At 52.7% G+C, this 13,007-nt stretch overlaps 1 protein-coding gene across 2 annotated transcripts in view; it reads left to right on the top strand.

The window, feature by feature from the left end:
* SEBOX (SEBOX homeobox) overlaps positions 1 to 13,007 on the top strand; it is a 293,980-nt gene that overhangs the window by 12,831 nt on the left and 268,142 nt on the right. The gene's annotated exons all lie outside the window — the stretch shown is intronic.

The raw sequence follows: 13,007 nt of genomic DNA, 5'->3' as shown, positions 1-13,007 counted from the left end.
TGTTTCGAGATTTTTTCAACCTCAAGATCTTTTGTGCAATTCTTTATTGAAGACATTTTACACGCTGTGCTCTTTTAAGATGACCAGTTCAACTGTAGGACAGTCCTCATGGACATTATTTATTTTCGGGCATTCCTATTCTCTCTATCTTGATTTCTTATTCATCATTTGCTATTTTTCAACCATCACTCATTGATCAATTCTCCTCCCTCGCTACTTATTTTTCACACTTTCCCCATAGGCATCTGTCCTCATCCTTCATTCCTTTTTTCAGCACTCACTTTCCAAACCTCAGTCTGCATCCATCATTCCTCATGCCACACTTCTCATACCTCACTCCTCTCCCACCAGTCGCCATTCCCCACCCTGCACTCCTGTGATTCCTCACAACTCATCCTTCAAGTCCCCGTCTTCATCCCTCTCTCCTCATCCTCTGCTCTAAGCCCCTTAGTGATCAGCCCTTTTCCTCACTTGAGGAGAGAAGTCATTCTTTGGACAGACCTCTTTGGTGCAGTGGTCGAAGTGGGCGGGATCGGCAGGGCACGGCGTGCCCCTACTTCTTTCATTTAATACAGTCCGTTCCCCTACTTTATTATTTTAGATATGCGTCCCAGGACGGCCGAAATAGCCCGGCCGTTCGTGGCTGTTCAAGGACGGGCGGGCACAGAAGGAAAAGGGCTGTCGTCTCCTTCTTGCCCAGAGAAGTCAAGGGCAGTGTCCACTTCTCCTGCTCCACCCCTAGCAGCCGCCCCCTCTCTTTCTCTTTTTCTCTACCTTTTTGTCGTGCTCCAGGTCACTTGATGAAAACCGTGACTTTCCTTTCCTCTGCTTTCCTTCATTCATTCCCCTCGGAAATGGATCCAAAAAATGAGGAAACACTTTTGCTGCAAATGTCTTTTTCTGACATTTTTCTATGCAGCCTCGGGAGGAGGGAGAAAAAGGTTTAACATTTGAACAATAAATACATAACTAAATAAAGCAGGAGAGAGTGGTCGCAAATTGGCCTGATTGATTTTATTCACCCCCAAACACATTAGCGGCACTTTATAGCGTTTGCCAATGAATCGCTACTTTTCTTTTCTTATCTTTCTTTAAACAACATTTTTCCCCAAGTGGGGAAGAGCGCCATTCATGGAGGTACTGCAATACCTGCTTGATGAGTGGATTGGAAAACATTTAATGTGATCCTTATCAGTTGTTTTCCCTATTTTAGTTCATAAAATGTGTACCGCTACTCTGTGTCCAGGGATGTGGTCTTTTTAAACCACACTGCCTATGTTTTGTAAGGATATAAGCAATGGACATTGAAACAGGTCCCTTCCAAGCCCTTTAGTCATGTGCTTAACTTTTCAGGCAAAAACGCTCATTGATTTCTGAATAATGAGTGTAAAAGTGTTAAGTTGTATTCCCTATGAGTGTTTGCTTTTTCCAGAGTGTTGTTACTTTTTTCACCAAGTGTATTACTCTTGTCAAGTGTATATTTTGAATTGAATCTCATCTAGGTGTTTATAGAGGGGCACAATTTGGTAGTAGTTAAAGGCAGTGCGATTTTCTCTAAGTGGGGCAGTATGGTGTCCAGTGGTGGGAGAGGATGTGGCACTTCTTTGGCCAGAGATGCGGAATTTGTAACTGGGGAACCAGGTTCAGCCTTTATGACCAGTTCAACAGACTACTCTCCTGAGAGAGCACATTCCCCTGCTAGACCTTAGAAGGCCCAGCTAGACCTTAAAAGCCCTGGGGGCATATTATCAAGCATGGCGTTAAAATTATCTCCGCTTTAGCGGCAGAAAACTGCCGCTAAAGCGGCGATAATGGGCTTGATAATATGCCCGTGAGAATTCCAATAGAAGCCCATGTTGACACCAGAACATGGGCTTCTTTTGGAATTCTCAAAGACATATTATCAAAGCCCACTATCGCCGCTTTAGCGGCAGTTTTCTGCCGCTAAAGCGGCGATAATTTTAACTCCATTTCTTGATAATATGCCCCCTGGTGCCTTAGCATCAGCAGGTGGACCCTAGGGGTGGCAAGTGTGGGTTAATCTTCAAGGCAATCCATACTGAAGTTCACCTCCAGTCTTGTCGGCAGGCATACAAAGAAGCACACCCTAGAGCGACAGTGACTCTGTCCCTGAGGTCCCAGGACCCTTGATGCCGATCCACCTCACCCATTGGTACCACCATTGGCCTTGTTTCAGCAGTATTAGCTGCAACTCATCAGGGCTCGGCAATGCAGGATTTGCACGCACACCAAAATAAGTTCACAAAGTTAACAGTCTCTTTGCTTCATGCACAAGCACTTTTAACATGTGCTGCCTGCTTTGAAGTCGCTGGAATTATGCAGCAATGGAGGACAAAATTATGCTGCAGTGTTAACTAAATTATGCAGCAAGAAAAAGGCTGCAGCGTCATGCGGTATATTTCCTGATACTTTATTATTTTGACATTTTTACACATACTAACAGTCTCTGCAAATATTTTGACTCGTTAGTACCAGTTCAACATACAAATGTAGCAGTGATAAAGGTAACCACTCAACCTTTGCAAAGGGCCATTCACTTCGCAGCAACACAAGTCACATTTTTAGTAACTTTTGATCTGTTTGAGCTACAAACAATTTATTAGTTAAATGCGTCAGATAATGCAGCAGATGATGTATTATGTAGCAAATATGGCAGAGCCATAATTATGTGGAAAACATTTGCAAAATAGGATATTTTGCCATTCATGTTTGAACTACTTTTGTGGAAAAGGGGCGGAAAAGCGCTGATGACAGAAACTGTACGGCTGAGAGACAAATGGCTTGTGATAGCACTTTGAAGTGTATTTGGAACATTCTGTGATTGGATACGTATCCCAATTTGGGAATGTATTTTAATGTCAATTTTAATTAAATAACGTAATGAGCTGTAACTGGTCAGTGAAATGCAAAACAAATACTAAAAATTGGTATGTTTTGCTCCTTCTGGCCACACCTCTGACTCCGCCCACTGCCCCAATCCTCGGGTTATTTCTGCCCTCTGATTCACCGCCTACAGTTCCCCTACTTTTTTCCCCCCACTTCGACCACTGCTTTGGTGGCATCTCTGCTGAGTGGCTGCCGTGCATCGAATTATGTACTACGTACAACGTGCAAGCGTGCAACCTGCAACGTGCTGCGGAGCTCATCGGAGCTTGGCGTCTCATCGGAGCAGGATCGGAGCAAGACCACTGACTCATTGTCAGTGAAATTGCTCTCCCCCTCACAGCTCCACCATCAAGTGAGGCCTTTCCCTGAGCCCCTGCACTCTCAAGTGCTGGTGTTCGAGGCCCTCCTCCACCCGCAGGTTTTACATACGCCTCATCCCTGGTGGTCCAGTGGACCTCTGTTTCCTTTCTTTCTCTCCGTTTTCACTTGTTTTTCACTGATTTCAATCTCCCCCTTTTACTCTCCTTCTGTGTCTTTCCTCCATTTTCTCTCGTTTTTTACTGATTTCAATCTCCCCCTTTCACTACCCCTCTGTGTCTCTCCTCCGTTTTTACTCATTTTTTACCGATTTCAATCTCCCCCTTTCACTCCCCCTCTGTGTCTTTCCTCCGTTTTCACTCGTTTTTCACTGATTTAATCTTCCCCTCTCACTCTCCTTCTATGTCTTTCCCCCACTTTTCTTGCACCTTTCACTGCCTCATTTTCACTCTTTCCTCTCTTTTTGCCTTTTCTGCCCATTTTTCCCTGCCACTGCTGCCCCCCCCCCCGCATGACCAACATGACCGGCCCAACAGCTCCCCTCCCCGCCTCCCAGCTGTCCAGCCCTCCCCGACCCCTACTTAATGGTGGCTGCTGCAGGCGCACTGCTGGCACGCCAAAGGCGCACCAAAGGTAAACCCGTGTGCGCCCGTCCGCGACTCGACCGCGACCAGCGCCAGGAACCCTGGACCTCCTCAATGCCAACACTACGACCCAGCGGCACTCCACACTCTCAACCCAGGACGCAACAACAACTGCAAGCTAGCATCACCAGCCGACACCCACGGACCCTTCAGCTGTCACCGCAGCCGGCACACCTGCAGCACCGCCAAGACCATGGACCCGGCACAACCCGCTCGCAAGACCACAACCCAACTGAAGACCCTGCAATGCATCCTCCTCATAGTCCGATCCCTCCACGAACACGCCACCGAAATCTGGAACCTCCTAGACAGCACCACCCTGGACGTAGCGTTCTTCACCGAAACATAGACCAACACCACCTCAGGACCAGACATCGCCATCATCATTCCCCAAGGATGCAAGATCTCCAGGAAGGACCACCCCACCCGCCCAGGAGGAGGAATCGCCATCGTCCACAAATCCAACCTCCACCTGAGCACACTCCCTGACAAGCCCACAGACCTGATGGAACACCTTCACTTCAAGATACTGGTCAGCCCTACCACCATCCTCCGAGGAACCCTCATCTACCGACCCCCTGGACCCCGCCGACTTTTCGCCAACTCCATCACGGACATCATCTCCCCGCATGCCATCGCGTCCACCAACTACACCCTACTGGGAGACCTCAACTTCCACCTCGACAACCAACTGGACCCCAGCACCACATCCCTCCTGGACAACTTCCACAACATTGGACTCCACCAGATCGTGATCGAACCCACACACTCAGCAGGACACACCCTCGACCCCCTCTTCAGAAAAGGTAACTCCATCACCTTCAGCCACACCACCGAACTCCCATGGACTGACCATCGATGCGTCCACTTCACCCTCAGAACACCCACCATCCACAGACACCTGCACCTGCTCTCACGAAGAAACTGGACCAGAATCACCAACAACCAGCTAACCCAATCACTCAGCAACTCCACCCCAACCATCGCGGAATACGACGACCCCAATGCCGCAGCCCGAACCCTGCACAGATGGATCTCCGACAGCACCAACACCATAGCCCCCTCAAGAAAAACAACAACACCCACGCCAAGAAAGCCAGATGGTTTACCACCGAACTTTGAGAGTCCAGACGCACTTGCCGTTGCCTCAAAAAGGCCTGGAGGAACACCAGATCCACAGAAGCCTACAACAACTTCAGAGCCGCCACCAACGCCCACCACCAACTCATCAGAAAAACGAGGAAAAAAGCGATTGAAGACAGAATCTCAACTCACACACACAACAGCAAAGAACTCTTCAACATCATCAAGGAGTTCTCCCAACCCACCAGCCAGTACACTGACATCCCTCCCTCACAAGACCTCTGTGGTAAACTCAGCACCTTTTTCCACCACAAAATCAAGAGCATCTACGTCATCTTCAACGAAGACAACCAACACACTGAACCCTCACCAACCAACCCCGACACCCTGAAGCCCGCGATCAACAACTGGACAGCCCTCACCACCGAAGACACACTGAAGACGATGAAGTCAATCCACTCCGGGGCCCCCATGGACCCCTGCCCCCACCACATTTTCAACAGAGATGCTGATACCATCGCACCCATGCTCTGCCACACCATCAACCGCTCCCTGGCAACCGCCACGTTCCCCGACGACTGGAAACATGCTGAGGTCAACCCCCTCCTGAAGAAACCCTCGGCGGAGCCCACCGACCTCAGGAACTACAGACCCATCTCCCTGCTCACGTTCCCAGCGAAATGCATCTAGAAAGCCATCAACAGCCAACTCACCACATTCATCGAAGAGCACAACATCCTCGACTCCTCCCAATCCGGCTTCAGAAAAAAACCACAGTACGGAAACCGCCCTCCTCGCTGCAACAGACGACATCCGCACCCTACTGGACAAAGGAGAAATAGCAGCCCTCATCCTCCTCGACCTCTCAGTGGCGTTCAACACAGTCTCACACCGCACCCTAATACGCAGACTCCTCAATGCAGGGATCCAAGACAAGGCCCTCAACTGGATCTGCTCTTTCCTCTCCGGCAGAACGCAGCGGGTCAGACTCCCCCCTTTCCTCTCTGACCCTACATCTACCACCTGCGGAGTCTCCCAGGGGTCCTCCACTCTTCAACGTCTACATGGCTCCACTCATCCCCATCGTCAGAACCTACGGACTCAACATTGTGTCATACGCAGAGACACCCAACTCATCCTCTCCCTATCCAACGAACCCAATACCGCCAGACACAATTTTCGAGAAGGCATGGAAGCTGTCGCCAAATGGATGAAAAACAGCTGCCTATAACTAAATACCAACAAAACAGGAGTACTCATCATGGGCCCAAACCCCGACACATGGAACGACACCTGGTGGCCCCCCACCCTCGGAAGCCCGCCCACCCCCACGGACCACGCACGCAACCTGGGAATCATCCTGGACTCCAAGCTCAAAATGGACCGCCAGATCAACTCCGTCTCGTCCTCCTGCTTCCACACCCTCCGCCTCCTACGTAAGACCTTCAAATGGACCCCCCTCGAACACAGAAAGACCGTCACTCACACCCTGGTCACCAGCAGACTCGACTACGGCAACGCACTCTATGCCGGAATAAACAAAAACCTCACCCGCAAGCTACAGAACATCCAGAATGTCACCGCAAGACTGGTCCTCGACCTGCCAAGGCACTGCCACATCTCCCAGCACCTGCGCACACTCCACTGGCTCCCCATCGAAGCTAGAGTCACCTTCAAGATGCTTACCCACGCCCACAAGGCCCTTCACGACACCGGACCAGCATACCTGAACAGCCAACTCAAATTCCACACACCCCAGAGGACCCTACAATCTGCCCAGCTCTCCTACGCTGTGGTCCCCCGCACCAGAAAGACCAGTTCGGGAGGCCGCTCCTTCTCCTTCCTCGCAGCCCGAGCCTGGAACACCCTGACGCTCCACCTCAGACAGACAACATCGCTCCCCATCTTCGCAAGAAACCTCCAAACCTGGCTCTTCGACAGACCCCCCCCCTTGATGGACTGAGCCTGCTGACACCCCCCTCCCCCCAGCGCCTTGAGACCCTTACGGGTGAGTAGTCGCGCTTAGCAAACACCAGATTGATTGATTGGATCGGAGCAGGATCAGGAGGCTACATCGGCATCAGAAAAGTGGTGTCCTTGTGTTGTACACATCTTCAGGAGCGCGAGACGCCGATCGCCTGACAGGCTGTGCCACTCCATCTCTTCTCTGCGTTGTTGGCGAACGCTGAGGGGAGTTTGAAAATTTGGTTTGCCAGCGGCGGTGAAGTGAGTGGTGGGAACACGCCCACGCCTGGGGGCCCCGAGAGGGGGGACTGAAAGAATTTGAAGGGGTTTTGTATACCCACAGTGGGAAGGGACGAAAAGCCCTGGCCCCTCGGTCCATGACCCCTGCCCCCGGTCCCGGGCCTATGAATGAAGATTAAAGGGACAATTTACATAGGTTCTTTCAAGTCCTAAGCAGGAATCACGGCCAGACAGCTTAGCACACAGCAGAGGTAAGTGTCTTTAAATTATATATAAAAATTCTTGTTGAGTTCATAAGGTATCTATTCTAGTAGATACACCAGGGACCAGTCCAAGAAGAAGAGGAAAGAGGTGGCGCGTGGGTGTAAGGAAGTTGACTGCCCCTCCTCCAAACTCAATTTGTTTCACTCCCTTACCGCATTTAACATAGTTTTTAATTAGTAAGACATAAGGAGACTTCCTAGTAGATGGCACCAAGGAAGACAAAAATTAGAAAAGTACGCTGAGTAATGAGACTACAGATGAAAACGGGTCTCTAGGGGAGGGAATGCACGGTCATACGGACGGTCATGAGGAATATGAAAAAAAAGGGTTAATAAGAGGAATTCAAAGAAGACCACCCTACCTGAAAAATCTTTAGTCAGCATGAAAAGGGGGGGTCTATTGTCAAAATCAATAAAGGACTTTGTGGGCAAACACTTTAAAAAGGCACCAATGCCTGTGAAAGGAGCAGCCAAATGTACTGGAGGCTAACGAATACTGCCACACAGACCTTGACGACCTATCTCTCACCCAAAGTGATTTAAGTCGAATTGAACCCCCCATTGGAACCAAGACTTTCATCACCCCCCTCGGATATTTTCTTCGTCTGGTGTCAAAGAAGTAGAAGTAGTAGAAGAAGTAGAAATTGAGGGGGATCTTTTTAAGGACTTGGGAGATTGAAGTGACTTGCTGAACCCGGCTACAGGGCATAAGTCCGATAAGAGTATGGGCCATTCAGAAACTCAAGGCTCTAAGTCCATAGAAGAAGTGGTGCGTAATAACACATTGGGCTTAGATAGATCCGCTTCACCCTCGGGCTCAATGTTGGACATAATGCTGATGCTGCAAAAAACCTTGCAAGGATTGTTAGACGTTCCAGGGGGCGCTAGGTGGCGCGAGACCAAGATGGCCGCACCGCTGTGAGGCTCTGGCAACCTGGCCCGTTTATCCTGCACTTATTTGCTTTTTCACACGTTCCCCGTGCTCCACACTGCTGATATCGAGTGGCGGAAGATGACAGCCAGCCTCCGAGCAAGTTTTGGCCCGATCGGTGGCGGAACGGAGGCGAGGCGGCCTCGGGTGATCGGCAGGGGGTCGGACTGCGGACTGCTCTGGAGCTTTGAGGCGGGCGCTGATTCTAAGCGAGCTCGGCGCGGCCACGAGGGGAGAGGCCGCGGACTGCTGGAAGTGCTGCTGTGGACGAAGCGTGGGGCCGCTCTGATCGCGGCTCGCTAGCGCTTTCACGCTGCACCCGAGAGCTTTGATACCCTGAGGGGAGCTACATGAGCCTGGTGGCGCATCTCTGATCTCTGCTCCCCTGCCTTGGCGGGCACCGTAGTGCGGTTGCGGCGTCCCCCGACGGCTGCGCCTCCCTCGCTGACGGGAGGGACACCGGAGGATATACGGCGACTGCTGGCGGCGATTTGTGTGGACTGGGTGAGTGCGCCCTCGCTCCTGGAGGTATGGGCCGTTTGCCTCTGTGTGTGCCTCCTCTGCCTATCGTGGCGCCAATAACGGCTGGGCAACCATCCTGAGACACCTGCCGGCTGGATACGGCGCTTCCCCACCCATCGTGCGGCTGCTGATGCCCTGGTTGTTTGTGGGTTCGACTATTGCTGGTGGTGCCTTTTGGGACGCTCACCTGTGCGGCTGGTGGACTGTTGGCACGGACCCTGCCTCGGTGGGATTCTGGTGGCATTGCTGAACGCACTGGCGGCCTCTGTGTGACTGCCATGCGGCCTACGTGTGCTCCCCGTCCGCATCCCCCTCAGCTGGCTGGAGACCTGTGTGGACCTGGAGGGGAGAGTGTGGAATGGGATGGAGTTCGTTGGGCCTTAGCCCTACATAAGGAAGACCGCGGATCTGGCGTGGCGCTGATTGTGGGGGCCGCCCAGGGGCTCGCTGGCTTGACGTGGGGCGCTGCCCCGGTTCCCCCCCCGCTTGGGGTCACTGAGTGGCTGGGAGCCTATTACATTGATACGCAATTCTGTGAAACAGCCATCAAGCACTTTGAAAGAGCAGCACTTATCCTACCCACCCAGGGGCAGTGGCAGCTGATGGTGGCTAGTTGTTACAGGTGAAGTGGCAACTGCCGGAAAGCACTGGATACGTATAAAGAGATTCACAGAAGATTTCCTGCTCATATTGAATGTCTACGACTCCTGGTCCGTCGTTGCATAGGGGAGGTTGGCACGCTCGTCTCCTCTCTGCGGTGGGGATCTGAGGGGGCCATCGGAGTGTTGCTCGGCCCCGCGACGAGGGTGACCCTGCGACCGCAGCTGCTGGCCATAGCATCGGAGTGCGGAGGCCTACTGTTAACGTGCGGACGCCCCCACCGACTAGAGCGCATTTGCGGACAGCGCTGGGCCTGCCGAGATGGGGAAGTCGGATGGGCGGCAGCAGCGGCTACATTTTGAGACTAAGAAGGCGGGCACTCGCTCGGTGGCGGAAGAGCCCCCTGGGCTGGAGCGGGCATCGCCACCCGGTCCGGCGGAAAATGAGGTCAAGGAGATGCTGCAAATGCTACAGCAGAGTATGAATAGGCTGTCGGGAAAAATGGACACGATGAACAACAGGCTCGACTTCCTCGTACTTAAGGTGGATAAGCATGACGAACAACTGAAGGAAATGGAGCAGCGTATCTCAGACAATGAGGATCGCACAGGAACCATGGATAAACAATTGACGCAGATGGACCGCCTCCTGAGGGTAATAGCGGCAAAGAATGAGGACTTGGAGGCCCGCAGCCGCCGGAACAACATACGCCTCACGGGGATTCCGGAAAGTACCAATGTCGGACGGATGGAGGATTACGTTGAGAGGCTCCTCCTGACGACATTTGGGGCTGAGGCATTCTCGTCTCATTTGATAGTGGAGCGGGCCCACAGGTCGCTGGGACCTCGACCGCCGCCGGGCGGTCCGCCTCGGCCCATTGTGGCACGCATACTTAACTATAGAGACCGAGATGTGGCCTTGAGGCGGGCGAGAGAGCAGCAAAATTTGCAGTTTGAGGGTACAGCGTTCTCCATATTCCCAGACTTCACTATGGCTGTTCAGGAGGCGAGACGTAAATTTGTAACTGTTAAACAGAAACTGCGCGCAGCCGGCATTGAATACGCCCTTCTGTATCCAGCGAAACTGCGCCTCCGACACCAGGGTCGCATGGTCCTGTGCCTGACCCCACAGCAGGCGGAGGAATTTCTCAAGACGCTGCGACGCCGCTCACCCAGCCATGCTGTGGATGACGGGGGGTCGCGTCCCCCTTCGCCTGCCCCTGCGGCGCGGGGGGGGGGGGAGTGAGCATCTCCGGGCCCATGCACTGGTGTGGCCTCCGCTGCTGGACTGTCTGCAACTTGGAGACTGGAGGTGAGAGATTGATGCAGGGGTGGTGTTGCGGACTCCCAAATGTATAACATGGGATTACCACCCTTAATGAGATGCTGGTGGGGGAGGTTAGTAATCTATGATTCTTCTGGCTACCGGCATGGTCCGATCCCTTAGCGTTTCCCCATTTGCGAATTTGCTGAGAGAGGGGAAACGTGCGAATTTTGATGTACAGCCAGGCCCCCTCCCAACACTCCCTCTCCATGCTCCTGCCTTATGGGTGGGTAGTGGTCCACCAAGGGCGAGAGGGATACGGGAGGGTTATCTGGGTCCACAGGCGCCCCCATCATGGGCAGTCCCCCACTGGGTAGCGATGTTTTTGTATTTCAGTTGACCCACCTGTTGAGGTCGCTAGTGGGTTAGGGGGGGAGGGAAGTATTGATACGGCACGATTGGGGTGCTGTTGTGGGAGGGACGGGGCGTACCTTTTGATGGGTCTGCATCTTTGGGGGGGATGAGGGAGACATCGGCAACCGCTCAGGCAACTACGACTGAGGGAGGTCACAATGTTCAGGGTACATATTCACATGGCGTGAGGATGGCAGTGGGAGGTAGGTCAGAAGGCCGCAATTCGTTGGGCATGTTTAATACGGTACGCACGCTCAACCTGCTCTGACCAAATTGAAACTATTGTCCTGGAATGTTAGAGGGCTGGGGGACCCCCGTAAGCGGCGTCAGATCCTCGCATACCTTGATAGGCATCATGTTAGTATAGCGCTCCTCCAAGAAACACACATGGCCCCTGGGGATGACCCGACGTTTGGATGTAAATGGGCCTCTGAACGAGTATTCTCGTCCTACTCCACGTATGCCAGAGGCACTGTGATCCTCGTAAAACGGGGTACTCCGTTTGTATGTGCGGGACAGCAGAGGAGTAGGGATGGGAGGAGTTGTATGCTGTGGGGCACGCTGGGCACGCAGTCTGTTGTGCTTGTGAACTGCTATGGTCCTAACGTTCATGACCCCGATTTTCTACACTCACTCTGGGGACAGATAGCGGGGGTGGGAGCCACACACGTATTATGGGCTGGGGATTTTAATACAGTCAGTGACCCCCGGATGGATAGATCAGGGGCGCTCCCGCACCACTATACCCGTAGTCAGGCGGCGATGGCCGGGCTCCTCACACACGAGGGACTTACGGACCTTTGGCGTTATACTCACCCGGCTGGTAGAGAGGTACTTACTACTCGACGGTGCAGGCGGCCTGGTCACGGCTGGACTACTGGCTGGGCTCTAGGGGGTTGTGTCACTGGGTTTGCGCGGTGGAACACCTTGCTCGCACTTTTTCTGATCATTCGCCTGTGTGCCTCACGCTTGAGATACCGAACCTTATTGCCACTCCTAGAAGCTGGAGACTGGTCCCTGGGGTTCTTCTGGATGAAGTGTTTAAAACTGAGCTAGAGGAGGAGATAGTAGACTTTATTGCCCGCAACAGGAGGTCGGTGGCACGGTTGGGCACGCTCTGGGAGGCCTTTAAGGTCACCATTCAGGGCACCTGCATGGCAAAGAGTTTTGGAGTCTTGAGGAACATGCGACGGCGCCTTTGCCTGCTTGAGGACCAACTAAAGGTACTGGAGGTGGATCTTTGGCGCGGGGACTCGGGCGAGGGGAGGGCTAAAATGCGTGACATCATCACCGACTACATTTCCACGGCAGAACGGGAAGCTCGGTTTAGGGGGAAATATGTTACTGCCCGACGATAGGGCGAGGGAGGCAGGCCGGGGCGCGCTCTGGCCCGCGACATCAGCAGACCAAGTTACATGAATTATGTGCTTGAAATTGAGGATGCCCAGGGGGATAGACACAGGGATGGCTTAGAGATTCTGAATACCTTTACCACATTCTATGAATCACTGTGTTCGGCTAAAGGGGTTAACTCAAATGATTTTGCTGCATTCTTTGGGGACATCACCTTGGGATATCTCAGTGGGCGGCAAAGAGAGTTCTTCGCAACCCCGTTCACGCTGGAAGAGATTCGGGACGCCATCGCCCAGCTGCCAGCGGGGAAGGCGCCCGGATCCGATGGCCTGCCGGCAGACTTCTATAAATTATATGTGGAACACCTCGCGCCAGTGTTGTTGGAGGTCTACTCCTTATTTCGCTTTACGCGGACGACATCACTCTCTATGTAAAGGATCTGGAGACAAATTTAAATCCACTGCTGAGGGAGTTTGTGCGTTTCGGGGGGCTCTCGGGTATCCA

This window comes from Triturus cristatus, chromosome 3_2 (genome assembly GCF_964204655.1).
Source record: "Triturus cristatus chromosome 3_2, aTriCri1.1, whole genome shotgun sequence".
NCBI classification, from domain to species: domain Eukaryota; kingdom Metazoa; phylum Chordata; class Amphibia; order Caudata; family Salamandridae; genus Triturus; species Triturus cristatus.
The sequence above is the reverse complement of the archived record's forward strand: the minus strand, read 5'-3'. Positions and strand labels throughout refer to the sequence as shown.